We start from the raw sequence: 16,556 nt of genomic DNA, 5'->3' as shown, positions 1-16,556 counted from the left end.
CATAGTATGTTTTCGATTTAATTACATGATAAACTCTGTCAATGCTTTTGAGGTCAATGCAGCATATGTTATCACAGTGTTCATCACCATCGCTAAAAATATGAAATGTGTATTCGTCACTTTTACGCCATATTTTGTAATAATGATCATTCCGAAATTTAGTATAAAAATATTTCATGTTTGGTTCTATATCAATTATATTTTGACGAATTCGGTTTTCATATAAACAATAAGGTTCATGTTTAATTCTCTTTTGATGCCCGTAATCACGCCATTTTTCATAACATATCAGCCATTGTTTATAAACTTCCAATTCTCCAGTTGATTTCCAATGTATATTTGTAAACATCATGTACCTAAAATAATAATGCCGATTGAAATAGCATTGTATGAACCAAAACACTTTTTCGTTTTTCCAATTGAAAATTCTGTTGCATGACGATGACGGTGGAAACAATATTCCGTCGATTCGCATCATTTGTTTTAAAGCTTCTTTTTCCTCATTAGAAGCTTGTACCATGTTTAGAAATATGAGAGAGTCCTTTGCATAGGATCTATATCCATTTCTATTTATTTTTAGAATCCATTTGAGATAATTAAATTCACAGAATGTTATGTATCTTTCATCGATGTTAGAAATAAGTTCGATAGACATACAATAATCCGTTTCCATTTCAATACCAATAATTCTAACTCGCAGTATAAATTGTAATTGTGATGCCAGTGGATATCCTTTTTCGGTAGATCCCATCCATATTTTTAAGGAATAAAGAGTTACAGGTATTATATTTATATTATACATAAGACTATGCTTTGGTTCAAACAATGGTGGACAATCTATATCTGGTTCTAATGTAATATCTAGCCTATCAGTATAGTACTTTAAAATATAGTCAGATAATTGCCAGTCTGATGTACAAAAACGTACAAAAGATTTGAATTTGATATCATCGGGATATAACAACATTATGTGTCTAACAAATAATGAACAAAAATATGATCTGAAATGCTAATTTACCCAGGAAAGGGGGACCTGGCAAGAATTTCTACTGATATGCATATCTTATAAAGAAGTCGGTAGAAAAAAATTAACCTAAGAATATACGACAAAAGTTACGTTCTGTATAATTTATCAAGACAGTCCCTACTTACGAATTTTACGAATTACGATCACAGTTTCCTCGAAAAATATGTCTCGATTTACAATCTTACTTCAATTAGCAAGCGAGTGATTTTGTGTATCAACCAAGTAACCGCTTAATGCTGTCTGTCTTAATGCATTAGGCGTTAATGATTAACGCTTAATCACTCTGTCGATATGATTCACCAAATTATTAGTATAACAAAAAAAATCAGAGTATTCTTCCTCACAATCGTTAAATACCTGATATATGGTGGTGTCCCAATTCCAAAGTATAGTGTAATCGATTTCGCCACAGTCATACATTTGCATCAACCTATTAATAAATAACCTAAAACTGGGTTTCAGTTGCAACTTTAGTTGTATTATAGTTCTGTGGGTTGGTGGTGTTGTCGTCGTGTTCCTACTTTACGAACAACCCAACCCACAACTCGGTAGAGTGCTTATACCTCACTATGAGATCACCCTTGGCGTTTCTGGTTCTTGGAGAGGGGCTCAACGTCACACATTTAAGGGATGCGGCTCCAACACTTAGCCTCGTTGTCACGTGCACACACCCACTCGAGCCGCTGTGACTCCCCACTCTCTCCTTAGGTGATATGATCTCCTCAATCCCCTGTTGACTTATTAGTATTACCTTCTACCCTGTCCACAGCAGTGGTTCTTGGTTCTTTCTCTCTCTCTCTCCTTCTTTACTACCTCCTGGGAAGCCTCACTAGGACAAGGGCAAACACCAGCAAATTGGGATACATTTACTGGACAAAGCACCTACACAATACATACACACATACAGTAATAATGAATCCTATACTCTATACTATTACAATCAGGTTGCACTCCAACATCATCAGAACTCTATCATCAGCTTATCAAGTGGTATCCTATCTCCTGGTTCACCACCTGATACTATCAACCTCCTCAAGTTGATCAAGTCTACATACACTGTTGCACCATCAGCAAGAGAATATATATATGTATCTGTAAATGTGTACAAAGAAAATCAGCATTTGAATGCAATAACATATATCAGTATAAATGTTCATTGATACACAACAATGATCAATCGATCACTCTATCAGTCCTAGAACGCATACATCTGTAGGTAATCCAGCCTACGACTGTAACTCTAATCTTCAGTATAAAACACTCCTTGACATAAGAATGCCAACAATCACTCACCTCTCACTGCATCTTGCACGCTAATGACAACCAAACACTATCAACTCCCTACAATTAATCTACCAGAACTTCCCTTCCACCTCTGGAAGTTCACTACCCTGATCTTCAGGTTCTTCTGGGCTTAACTACCAGGATCCTCTGCAGCTCCTCCAGGCTGCTATCACGAGGTTCTCCTTGAGCAACTACGGTGCTTCACCCTTCTGCTAGGTTCCTCCACAGCTCTCTTGGCTGCTACACCATGAAGTTTCCTCGAGCAACTATGGTGCTTCACCACCTCTACAGAAGCACGTGACACTCTTCACTGCTTTTCCTCACAGCTCGAGGTCCTCTGCTCCACTACCTTGGAGTCTCATCAGTTACTTCATCTGGGCTGGCTTCGAAGTTCTCAACAACTTCTTCCCCAAAGACAAACCTGCAACCCATCGACACTCCAATAAAAATGTTTCCCCTTTAACACATAAACAAAAATAATCACACAATATGTTTGCCTCAAACCTCTATCTGTCCTCTACATACAGTGAGAGTGGACTCCCCCGTTTTGGGCGGGTCCATACTCCACCTCGCCCGGCGGCGGTCCTCACTCACACTGGGAGGGTCTTTCGCCGTCAGGAGCCGGGCTCCCTCAGTTGCCTGCCAGCGCTCAGAGGGGACGGACGTCGCTCCGTGTTCCTCACTCTCCACTCTCTTATTTCAGGCTTTCTGCCTTATTAAAACATGTCTAAGTTATCAATAAACATTGCTACTGTCGCTGGGCACACGACGAACTACAAGCAATCACTATGAACTGGCGTATATCGTGCTTACCACAGATTGTCTGGTCGAGGGCGCTCCTCCCTCTGACGAAGGGCGCTTCACGGCCCACGATATTCCTCTGGGCGGTTTAATAAACACTTCTCATCGCCCGAGACTTGAGACCACACGTCCCCAGCTCGATTCCACAGCTGGTACGTCTGCACACTTCCCTTCTCTTCGAGATATATCACTAGGGGTTCCCTTCTGACGGGAGCTCAACGGAGCGCGGCTTTCCCCCTGCGATGTCTGGCCTCAAGTGAGGTCAAAGCTCCTCTAAAAGCGAGCCTCACGCTTCCAGCAAAATGTCCACATCTCTTAACCAGTCATTTATCCGTTTTCTTCTACCCTGCCCCTAATCTTAAATTGTTCATCATCTCCAACCAGCTATTTTACATATGTGTTATCACCTCTATATATCTTAGACCTTCTGGTTAGGTCAGGCTTGATAGAATAATTCTCAAAGGGAGGCTCGTTTTTCGGCTACCTGGGATCATAACACTCCCTCCCCTTTGTTTTTGAGAATTATTCTAGTGGCTAGGCTCGAGATAACGCATCAGCCACTACATTGTCTCGCCCTCTTATGTGCGTTATCACCAGGTCATACTCTTGGAGCGATAAAAATCATCTGGTTAATCTCTGGTTTGCATGCTTCATTTTCTTCAGGAAAACTAGGGGATTATGGTCTACTTACCCTATAAGTAGGGTAAACAGAGCATTGATAAGTGGTGTGTTCCTGATTGCAGAACAGACACTTTCTCTGGTTAATAGACTTAATCTCTTTAGTAGAAAGTCATTGGTTATCTCGGAAGGAGATACTGAATATGTACCTACATTTCCACTTCTTTTCCTAGTGGATGGAGTAGGTTTGGATTTATATTTATTAGACTTACTCTGAGTCTGTTTAGGTTTGACTGAAATATCAGTATTAGTTGGTTTAGACTCAGGTTTAATTTTATCATGAGTCTTTAACCTGTTAACTGTGATCCTCAACCCCTCGAAAATTTGATCGAGAGTAAGAAACTCAGTATTATAATGTGAGCAGAGCTCTGTCAAGACATTTCGAGGTAATTTCCTCTGTAATAATAGCTTGATAGACCATTCAGAAGCAGGTATATTAACTTTAGTACCTAAGGCCTTTACTAGAGACTCTACTTCTAGTCTGAAGCTCTGAAGTGACTCTGGTCTACTGTTTGGTGCATTCAGATCTAGCAATTGATAATAGAGGGTAGCTATACTTAACTCTTTGTTGCAATAGTTCAACTTCAGGAGTTTTATAGCTTCCTCATAATTACTCCCATTAAGAGTAAGGTTATGTATGACCTTTTTAGCCTCTCCTGTGAGAAGACTAAGTAGGTATGAAAATTTAGAAACTTTGTCTAGAGACTGTTTCTTATGGATGTGAACTTCAAAGGAAGTCCAAAAATTGTCCCAATTTTCTGTATCTAATCCTGAAAATGTAGGCAAGTCCAGAGTAGGCAAACGAACCTCGGGTAAGTGATTATTGAAGTGAGACCCAGTGTTACTGGTATTGGATCCAGATTGTTTGGCTAATTTAGATAGCCTGATAATTCTATCTTGAGTCTCATCTTCATAATGGGAGATGTCGTCCACAATTTGACTTGCTTCATCAGGATCAGTTTCTACAGTATTTAGCAGATCAAGGTAAGATTGACCTGCAGATCTGACTTGATCAAATTTCAGATCAGCCACTCTAACTGATGCCTCTAAGTGATAAGAGTCAATGGGAGTATCTTTAGTTAAGCTCTCAGCCTTATTAATTAATCTAGTCAAATGACCTTTAAGGCCAATGTAGGTTCTCCTCAATTGCTCAGGAGTAGCCATGTTGGGCTTAGGTTCAAGCTTCACAGTGTTAGTATATGTATTACTAATGAAGCTTGGGTACTTGTTCATTAGTGAATAAGTAACATTAATTGTAGCCTAATTTAAGGTGGCTACTTTATATGTTACCTCACTTGAGGTTGAATGTACCTACCTACCTAACAACAAATAGCTAGATATTTTGTGCACTGTCTGAACTTCACCATTAGTTCTCGTCCGGTTAGCTCTTCTATATCACCATCAGAGTTAATGGAGATAATCCAGCAATACACAAAATAGATACACAAAATAATGCATACAAGAGAAATATTATGGAGACACTCCAATCAGAGTTATCTCAAAATTAATCCCACCCTGTTTAGGGTCAGCACAAATAATATAATACATACAACACTGACTAGTTTAGATCTAGTCGTAATAATTCCTAACTAAGAACTATAAAGTTATTTAGTCTGGGCTTGTACCAAATTCAGCACAATCTCAGCCTAAATTCTACCTAATAACATGGGTAAAGATTATTGTGGTGCAGTAAGGTGAATATAGTTGTGCTGTATTTTTGTTTTTTTTGTTTTATAAGAGTGCTCTTGCACACACAGGTGAAACAATTATGTACAGTTAAGTTTGGCTTGCTAGCCACAGCCGTTTGTGATGGTTGATGGTGTTAATTAACTTGTCAACCACATGCAACCTAGATTCCCCTGACAAGTGTACACCATCTCTGGTCAGGTTCTGTCTGTAAGGTCTGGCTGTAAATTGGATATATGTGGCATCCAATCTCACTCGTTTTTTCAGCCTGAAATTTATGTACTTAGCAGCTCTCAGGTAGTATTCTGGGGTTACTCCCCAACGATTATCTTGTCTTGGTTGGCGAGGTTCCACTAATGTGAATACTACTGATTCACTGATGAGCTTGAAAGAAGAAATTATGGCTTTGAGGTGTTTGATCACCTCGGCTGGATGACGAGTGGGGTGGATGTCATTACCACCTAAGTATATAATGGTTAGATGGTGAGGCCACTCTAACGCAGGTGTTAGGGTGGGGTTATTATAAAAGTTATGAGCTGTTGCTCCTGGTGACCTAAAGATTCTCACCTCTGTGTGACGTATAGGTCTAAGTGTTGTGGGTAATTGGCTATGACCCACTAAAGCTACCTTATACATGAGGTGAAAGTAGCAATATGTTAGTGTGATCTAGGCTAACTGATGTGTTACACTGTTAGTTGACACAATTAATTAAATAGTTAGTCTAGCTTCTATCACACAAGGATTAGTTATTAATGGTTAATATTTTAATTATAAATTTAATGCCTATCCGGTTCGATAAGGACCATAATGTGGGACATTTGGGGCTTGAATCTGATTATTTAAATATTAATGTAGTAAATTAAATTACGAAGGACCACCCGCTTTTATAGTAAAGAAGGAAACTGAGAATTTCTGATCATTAGATAATTCCTAGATGAACCAGTAACTATGGATAAAATACTAGAGAATATGATCATAGAAATAATTAATGGGCTGTATAATTAAATGAAACAAACCCTCAAACACCCACATTGGGGGGGTTATTACTGGAGGTAAGTACGTCCAGGAACTAGTGTGGTTCGTTCACTAATCCAAATAATAATAATCTAATCCTTTGAATTATAGTGAAACTAATGTCATTACCATGAATGGGAACATAGATTATAAGTATAGTAATGAGAGTCACAATAAACACATGTTAATCCTAAGAAATTCTGCATGTAAGTAATTGCAATAAGTTCATGAATGAATATAAAGAATCTTAGCTTAAAGACGATTGCTTTATGTAAGCCACGGCGTTTCCTCTAATTCTCTGGATTCGGCTGGCTGACGAATGGGATGGATTAACACGGGAGAAGGCGGCAGGGAGAATTCTTCTCACGTGCTGCAAGACAAATATTTACAGTAGCAACTAATTAAACTACTGAATCTCTATATTCAAGAATTTAAGAATTACAGGTGATAAAATTAATAACCTGTTGTTAGATGTTATCATGCGTCGTAACGGTCAATCACCCAGCTACTACAAAACACTTTACAAGATGCATCACATAAAGAGAATATACTTAGCTAAAAGGGCACTGTATAAGTTTTAAGATTGCTGAAATTCGCGTCCCCAGGCTCTGGCTAAGCCTATCCTGGATAGTGGCGCGCTTCACTGGCCGGTCACGTGTAGTCAAGAACCAGGTTAGAGAGGTTCCTTATCTGACACCAGCACCAGTTGAAGATATTATCTGCAAGGTTATTCACGCCTCACAGTGGCGACTTTCATCTGAGGATGGATAACGTCTACCCTAATGGCTGGGTAATGGCGTCTCCTGGTGAGTACGGTACGAGCAGGTCTGCCTCAGAGCGGCTCTCCACGTGTACTGGCAAGCTTCCTCAACCCACGCCGCGTCCCGCGTTCATTAAACAAATTATTGTCACGAACATTAATATTTCTCGCATTTATGCTTGAAATGTTGAAGACTGGATGGGTTTATTATTTAGAGGAGGGAAATATTATTATTTGATAATTTAAGAATAGTAAATATATAAGGGAGAGGAATTAATGTCTCCCCATGGCATTCACTGGTGACGTTAACTTTTATTACTAGATAATCGCTATGACTCCAACGCTCTATTCGGCTTTTAGTTGGAGGTCAATTCATCAGTAATTAGTTATCATACAGAATGCCTTAGTTATAGAGAATCGAATTTAATTCTCAAATACATTGGATATAATGTGTTTATTGTAATGAAATCTGACGCAATACTGGCGTCGGGTGACGTGAGAATTCTAGCCTACTGCACAGATGAAATTATTAGTACATGAGAATTCTACGTGTTGGTAATTTTACTTACTACAATAATTAGTAGAGTTAGTAATAAGTAATGAGAATACAACAGTGTTGTATTCGATGTTGGAAATATCCAACATAAGGGTTAAGCTGTCAGTAACTTCACGCTTACAAACATTGCATGCCTGTTAAACATAGAAGTCGGATTAATTCTATTTACATTATTTCCTAAGGAACATCGTATTTATAACTGAGTTTGTTTCTATAACTGATTAGTAAGCGATCTCTTTTCATTTCCCCCATACTACCATTTTTGTTTTCGTAAAAATTATGATAGGTAGTCAGGTCTTCTACTGCTCTCTTCCAGGATATAGAGATAAGATGCCGATGAATCTCGTCCAATGGAATGGACGTCCAATGGAATGAGGGAAGTTCCGGTTGGCTTGTATTTCTTTGTATAAGGAGGTTACTGTACATTTCATTGTAGTAGTATCCAAAAAAATATTTAGAAGAACTTAGGCACATCTTTTCTGTAAATCATTATTAATATTGTTTTCCATTGGAGATAATAAACCTTCATCTTGAATTATAAAATTACAGATGTCCTCCTTTTTTCCCGTTTGAATCACTTCCATAAAGAGCTGGGGATTTTGTGTTATGAAAACTATGCCTTCTGGATAGCCTTGAAACATCCGACGAACTCGCTCTACATAGAAGGTTCCATAATCTTTCACCACCAAGCGAATGATTAATTCACAGAATAACCCTCCTTTTAAGGGACCTACATGATAAACTCTGTCAATGTTCAATAAGTTAATCCCACATATATTATAGCAATGTTCATCGCCATCAGTAAAAATACGGTCAATATTTTGGTACCCATATATGTTATCTGATTCGCCTTTATTTCCAGGATATCTTGACGGAAAATACTCCATATGGTTGGGGTCGAAAAAATTATTTTTTGGCAGTCATAACATCCTCCCTTTCCATGAAAATCATAGAGTTCATGTTGAGTCATTTGTATTTTTACATGTTCAATCCATTTTTCATTTCTCAACCACATTACATAAGCTTCTACTTCTCTGGTTAACGTCCAATGTATAGTCTTTTTAAACATCATAATGCACCTGAAAAAATAATGTAAATTGAAACATCGTTTTTGTATGGCCCAAAATTTTTCTGTTGCTTCTTCTACTTCTGTAGAATTATGAACTTTTTTCCATGTTGTCGCCGGCGGAATATTGATTCCATCCGCGCGCATCATCTCTTTCAGAGCTTCTCTTTCCTGCTCGGATGCTTGTATCATCCTCAGAAATACAACAGGATCCTTAACATAGGATCTATATCCATTGATTATCGGAGCATAAAGGCATAATATATTAACATTATGTTGACAAAACATGATATTTCTGTGGTCAATGATAGAGATAAGTTCCACAAACATATCAGTGTATTCTTCAAGTTTCTAGTCAATAACCATGACTCGCATTATGACTTGTAATTGTAATGCCACAGGATACCCCTCGTCTTCGGTAGATCCCATCCATATTCTTACCGAATACAGAGTTATAATTCTTATAGGCACTTTGGGATTGCCCCCTCTTTAACCACCTCATCTACCACTTCATCATGCCACATTCTTGGAACGTCAGGATAATCACGGTCGATATTTTTCCATTGGGGGTGGTTCATTTAAAAAATGGTTCCAAAGTAATATCTGTAGTTATATATGCATAATACTTGAATAAACAATCATACATCTGGGATCTTGTGGTAACCGAAGACACAAAAGATTTAAGGGGCTGTATTAGTGGAATCATGTTTTCATTGACCTAAAGAAAAAATTAACACTCTGTGTATTCTGATATGAATATACTGTTTCTCCTGTAGCTTAATTAATATTCTGGAATTTTTTGTGTCTATTGTATTTTCGTGCTTTTAACACCTTAGCCTTTGCTTTTGTTATATTGATGCCAGCAATAATCTCTCTATATATTTCTTACCTATAAAAAAATATCAGTCCAAATTGTAAATTACTTATTATAAGGGACAATGTAAATAAAAAAATCCAGAACTTTAATCTGTTGTTTAATTTTAGTCTGTATGTAAACTTCATTTTTTTTTGTGGCAGGGAACGTTTTGAAACAATAGACGATACAAAATACGGTATATTAGGTGTAGTATATTAATAATCTGCATATCCATTATATATGGTAATTTGGAGAAGTGATCTTCCATATGAAAAAAACATCCATGTAAAATGCCTCATTCTTGTAGTGAGTGTGGGAATATTTTAATGGATAGATGCAACCAGATTTCCCCTTTAAAAGATTTTTTTGTTCAGAATTAAACTGCCAATTACCAAAATATTACAATATCACCATCAAAATCAAAATATTACAATATCACCATCAAAATCAACATATTACAATATCACCATCAAAATATTATACACTGATGGGCTGGCATCATTCTCATTTCTTTAAATTAATATCAATGATTTCCTAGTGGGCCAAAGGAATTTTTTGCTGGAGTGTCCTTTTTTAAATGTTCAGTCACACATTCCCTGATCAAATTTATTTTCACATATACCTATTTCAAAAAGTTTATCATCTGTATGTGCTTCAAATGACCAAATGATCTGTCAGGTGACCTTTTATGCTGAATGTTTTTCCGCCCATGTTGCACATATACCCTTTTTCTCCTGAATGTGTTCTCAAATGTTTGATCAGCGGTCTCTACGACAAATTTTTTTATTACATATCACATATAAAAGGTTTTTGCCTATATATGTTCTGAAATGGGTAATCAAGCTATTTTTTTACTGTTATTTTTTTTCGCATTCCATGCACGTGTATGATTTTCGCCTATGTAAATAATCAAGATGGTTAAAGTTTCTAAGCCCCCATAACAAATCTATCAGCATCAGAATCCATGTTCATGGTATTGCACTATAATGTAAGGATTCACATGGGGTTTTCACTTTAGTATTTTAGTTGTCTATAATAAATAATAATTTTAATTAAAATACTGTATTACTTTTTTTAATCAACAACCTGTGTCGAGAGAGGGGATGGTTTTGTGGTATAAAAGAGGGTCACATTCTGCCAGTCAGAGTCACAACTCCTTTGTTCCGGTGTCAAGTAAGTCCACTACAGGTTCAACTTAGCCTGCGTTAATTAAATTATGTTGTTGTTTTGAGTAGCCGAAACTAAAATAACAACTTTTCATATTTTTTAGGTGATGTTTAAAAGAAATGAAAGCTGATGTACGTGATGAAATCGTCAAAGAAGAGATTAGAAAATATGATGAATGGGGAGATGAAGGCGACAGCATAAATGAAGGGGGAGAAGATGAAGGTGGGTACATAGATGAAGATGATAGTGAAGAAGAGGGAAAAGAAGATGAAAGTGAAGATGAAGATAATAGCGAAGAAGAGGGAAAAGATGAAAATGAAGATGGAAAAGATGAAGAAGAAGTATTTTTGGAAATTTTTGATGAAAAATGCAGGAAAACAATGAAGACATTTGACTTGGCAACCCCTTAGGCAATTACAAAATCAACTGTTTTTGGAAATTACACCAAATACAGGTTTCGTGGTTTCATATTTAGGTGACTGGAATAAATGGAATGATGATGAACTGGAAGAAATCCCCTATGATATTACCTTTGACAAGATTGATAGACTATATGATGTTTCACTTGGACTGGATAGGTTTTTTTCTTTAACTGCAAGAATGAAATATAGAATGATTTGGTGTATTTTCACATGTATTATATCTACTCACATTGATATAATGAGACATCATATTTATGGGTTGCTCTTGATCCCCAAGCCCTTCTTAAATTTCTTGTAAATGATATATTTAATCCAGCCCGGCCCGAAGCTGAAAACATTTGGAAGTCAATGAAAAGTGATAACCTGAATGTAGTAAAACCTCCCCAATACAAATATTTGTAGTAGATTCAGGAGAAAATATAGAGTTTATCCATGGTAATCATTTTTTGTTATTTTCAGGAGGTAAAAAATACATTAAAAAATACATTTAATCTATATATCAATAAATGAGGTTAATTAATGTAACGGGCCAATATTACCATTATTGGGCATATGTCTATCGAAGATTAGAATAGATGGTAAAATATTGAATGAATTGGAAAATATGATATATCGATTTCAAGGTGAGTGGATTAGTTAAAAAAAATAAAACTGAAGAGTTCATGTATTACCCCACTGTTTCTTTGATTTTTTACCTTAAAAATTAAAATGGGCAATCATCTACTGCTTGTCTAATGACAGGCATTTCATAGGAGGCTTGACATTAGGGTTAGCTTGTATGCTAGGAGGCCACTGTCCATTCCGTTGAAGTAATTGTAATAGTAGTATTATCCATTTTTAAAGAAAAACTTGGGTTATATATTAGCATTTTGGTTGTTATTTCCCATTGGAGCCTTCATGAATTATATTATAATTTCTTTCTTTTCCTCTGTTTGAATCACTTCCATAAAGAGCTCTGTGTTTCTTTTTCCCTGTTTGAATCCCTTTCATAAAGAGCTAATGCTTCTTTTTTGTAGTTATCAATGGAAAACTCATTGATCTTAGGACTGAGGACTGTACATTTTAGAGTACAGTACAACTAACACTAACAATGGATGCTGTATTTGCATTGGCCTCCACAATAAAAACACCCACACATACTCCTCACAGAACATATTACATTAACATTGATTAGATAGTTGCTCTGACCAAATTTTTTTTCACATATTGCACATGACAGATTCGCCTGTGATGACAGTGGTGAGTTAGATGACATCCTTGACTAAATTTTTTGTTACACGCATCGTGATGGAAGATAGTTGTGTTCAGTGTATTCTGGCTACTAGGTAAGACATATTATATAAAGTTTGGTCTATAAAAGTGATTGGTAGTGCACTCTGCCCATTAAGCAATATATGTATAATGAGTTTTCTACTAAGTACTACTACTGACACTATATAAGTTGTAACCGAATCTCATTACTTGACAGTGCATGCAACAACGTTGTTGTCCTACTTGGTTAGGTCAACAAGGAAATTTTTGGATAATAAGTTAATTGAGTAAGCACAAACTGTATTGTAAACTGCCGTTTTGGCAGAGAAAGCAGGTCAGTGATTGCTCGATCAAAAATAACATGACCTGTTGTTTATGTTGAGGGAGAGGGGGAAGGAAGGTGATGACATAGGGTGCAGTCAATTAATACATATCAGTGTCAGTCGGACTTTTATTCCGTCCGGTATGGAGGAAGCACCTGCAATTTCTTCACCTATAATATGCAAACAGGACACCTAAGGGAGAACCCATGGCGACCCCATCTATTTGCTTATACATGTGCCCATCCGGGCTCAAGAAGCCTGGAAGTTGCCGAAGCAACTAGCACTTAAAATGGTATGGCGCTCAAGCATTCTCCCGATACTCGACCGCCTTTATTAGCTTGTACTAAAGAGGCACCCTTCTTGAGCCCGGATGGGCACATGTAGAAGCAAGTAGATGGGGTCGCCATGGGTTCTCCCCTAGGTGTCCTGTTTACAAACTTCTACATGGGTACCATCGAGCAAAAAGTCTTAGTCGACATGAACTTGAAACCGGCCATATACTGCAGGTATGTTGACGACATTTTTACACAGGTACCTGATGTCAGACATCTGCAGGAGCTGAAGGAGGCATTTGAGCGGAGTTCCGTGCTGCGTTTCACTTACGAGATGGAAAAGGATGGGAAGCTGCCCTTTCTAGATGTAACAGTCATGGAAAAGAGCGGAGGTTTCCACACTGCAGTCTACACCAAGGAAACGAACATAGGAATGTGCCTAAATGCCAAAAGCGACTGCCCAGATAGGTACAAGAGGAGTGTTGTTAACGCATATGTCGACCGTGCTCTCAGCCACAGCTCAGAATGGAAGCAAGTCGACGAAGAACTCTGTAGGGTAAGGCAGGTCCTAGTCAACAACGGCTTCTCCAATGGTTTCGTCGAAGACATCATAAGAAGGAAAGTGAAACGCCATGCAACCTCTGAAGAGACAACCAACACAACACCTATACCCCCTATTAGACTATTTTACAGGAACTTCTTTTCCACAGCTCATAAAGCGGAGGAAAGGGTCCTGAAAGATATTGTTAATAGAAACGTTATCCCTACAGACAAAAATCAGAGGATACAACTGACGATTTACTATAAAACCAGAAAAACGGCCAGCCTACTCATGAGAAACTCTCCAGACACAAAACAGAACGCTTTAAAAGAGACCAACGTCGTGTATGCCTTCAAATGACCTCTTGGGGACTGTAAGCTCCAAAAAACCCAGTATATAGGCAAGACAACATCTCTTTCTAGGCGTTTAACGATGCATAAGCAACAGGGCTCCATTAAGGAACATATAATCTCTTCCCACAACCAAACCATCGCCAGAGAAATCCTAGTAAACAACACAGAAATCATCGATAGATACAGCGATAGCAGGCGGCTTGACGTTTGCGAGGCACTACACATCAAGAAGGTAACACCAGCATTCAACAGCCAATTAATGCACAACTATATTCTACCCACCTCAAGACTCCGCTCCAATATAGAAGCATCAAGAAATATGGACCAATAGGCTTTCTACAATCACTTCTATTCAATACCCATTGTTTCGTGTTCTGTCTTGTGTTGATGAAATTAATACCTTATTAAATACCACCTCACCCCATCCACCTCACTCAAATGTAGATATAAACAAATCGGAGATGTGTAAGTTCTATTCAGTTGTGTATGTTTAAACTAAAGTCTTTCAAAATGTAATAAGTTTTATGAAACGCGCTCAAGTGTCGCGTCAGCCTAGAAATAAAAATGAATTTTGGAGAATTGATTTTTGAATTACCACCAACAGTGAAAAGAAATGTACGAAAGATTGAGAAAATTCGTGTTAGAATTATTAATCTTACTTTTTCGGTCATATTTAATAATATATATATATATATATATATATATATATATATATATATATATATATATATATATATATATATATATGTATATATATATATATATATATATATATATATATATATATATATATATATATATATATATATATATATATATATATATGTTTCATTGAATATGACCGCATATTCTGTATTTATTATTTTCTGATTTAGGGCTTCAATCCCTCTAACTATTTTCTTAGCATCAGGGCTTAATTGAAATAGGAGTTCTCCAAAACTCATTTTCGTACTTTTAAGGTGAAGAAAAGAAGTGATTCTTTTCATATCACCATCACCATCAAAATCAAAATATTACAATATCACCATCAAAATCAACATATTACAATATCACCATCAAAATATTATACACTGATGGGCTGGCATCATTCTCATTTCTTTAAATTAATATCAATGATTTCCTAGTGGGCCAAAGGAATTTTTTGCTGGAGTGTCCTTTTTTAAATGTTCAGTCACACATTCCCTGATCAAATTTATTTTCACATATACCTATTTCAAAAAGTTTATCATCTGTATGTGCTTCAAATGACCAAATGATCTGTCAGGTGACCTTTTATGCTGAATGTTTTTCCGCCCATGTTGCACATATACCCTTTTTCTCCTGAATGTGTTCTCAAATGTTTGATCAGCGGTCTCTACGACAAATTTTTTTATTACATATCACATATAAAAGGTTTTTGCCTATATATGTTCTGAAATGGGTAATCAAGCTATTTTTTTACTGTTATTTTTTTTCGCATTCCATGCACGTGTATGATTTTCGCCTATGTAAATAATCAAGATGGTTAAAGTTTCTAAGCCCCCATAACAAATCTATCAGCATCAGAATCCATGTTCATGGTATTGCACTATAATGTAAGGATTCACATGGGGTTTTCACTTTAGTATTTTAGTTGTCTATAATAAATAATAATTTTAATTAAAATACTGTATTACTTTTTTTAATCAACAACCTGTGTCGAGAGAGGGGATGGTTTTGTGGTATAAAAGAGGGTCACATTCTGCCAGTCAGAGTCACAACTCCTTTGTTCCGGTGTCAAGTAAGTCCACTACAGGTTCAACTTAGCCTGCGTTAATTAAATTATGTTGTTGTTTTGAGTAGCCGAAACTAAAATAACAACTTTTCATATTTTTTAGGTGATGTTTAAAAGAAATGAAAGCTGATGTACGTGATGAAATCGTCAAAGAAGAGATTAGAAAATATGATGAATGGGGAGATGAAGGCGACAGCATAAATGAAGGGGGAGAAGATGAAGGTGGGTACATAGATGAAGATGATAGTGAAGAAGAGGGAAAAGAAGATGAAAGTGAAGATGAAGATAATAGCGAAGAAGAGGGAAAAGATGAAAATGAAGATGGAAAAGATGAAGAAGAAGTATTTTTGGAAATTTTTGATGAAAAATGCAGGAAAACAATGAAGACATTTGACTTGGCAACCCCTTAGGCAATTACAAAATCAACTGTTTTTGGAAATTACACCAAATACAGGTTTCGTGGTTTCATATTTAGGTGACTGGAATAAATGGAATGATGATGAACTGGAAGAAATCCCCTATGATATTACCTTTGACAAGATTGATAGACTATATGATGTTTCACTTGGACTGGATAGGTTTTTTTCTTTAACTGCAAGAATGAAATATAGAATGATTTGGTGTATTTTCACATGTATTATATCTACTCACATTGATATAATGAGACATCATATTTATGGGTTGCTCTTGATCCCCAAGCCCTTCTTAAATTTCTTGTAAATGATATATTTAATCCAGCCCGGCCC

Source organism: Procambarus clarkii, chromosome 30 (genome assembly GCF_040958095.1).
Source record: "Procambarus clarkii isolate CNS0578487 chromosome 30, FALCON_Pclarkii_2.0, whole genome shotgun sequence".
Lineage (NCBI taxonomy): Eukaryota > Metazoa > Arthropoda > Malacostraca > Decapoda > Cambaridae > Procambarus > Procambarus clarkii.
This window is presented reverse-complemented; position numbering follows the sequence as displayed.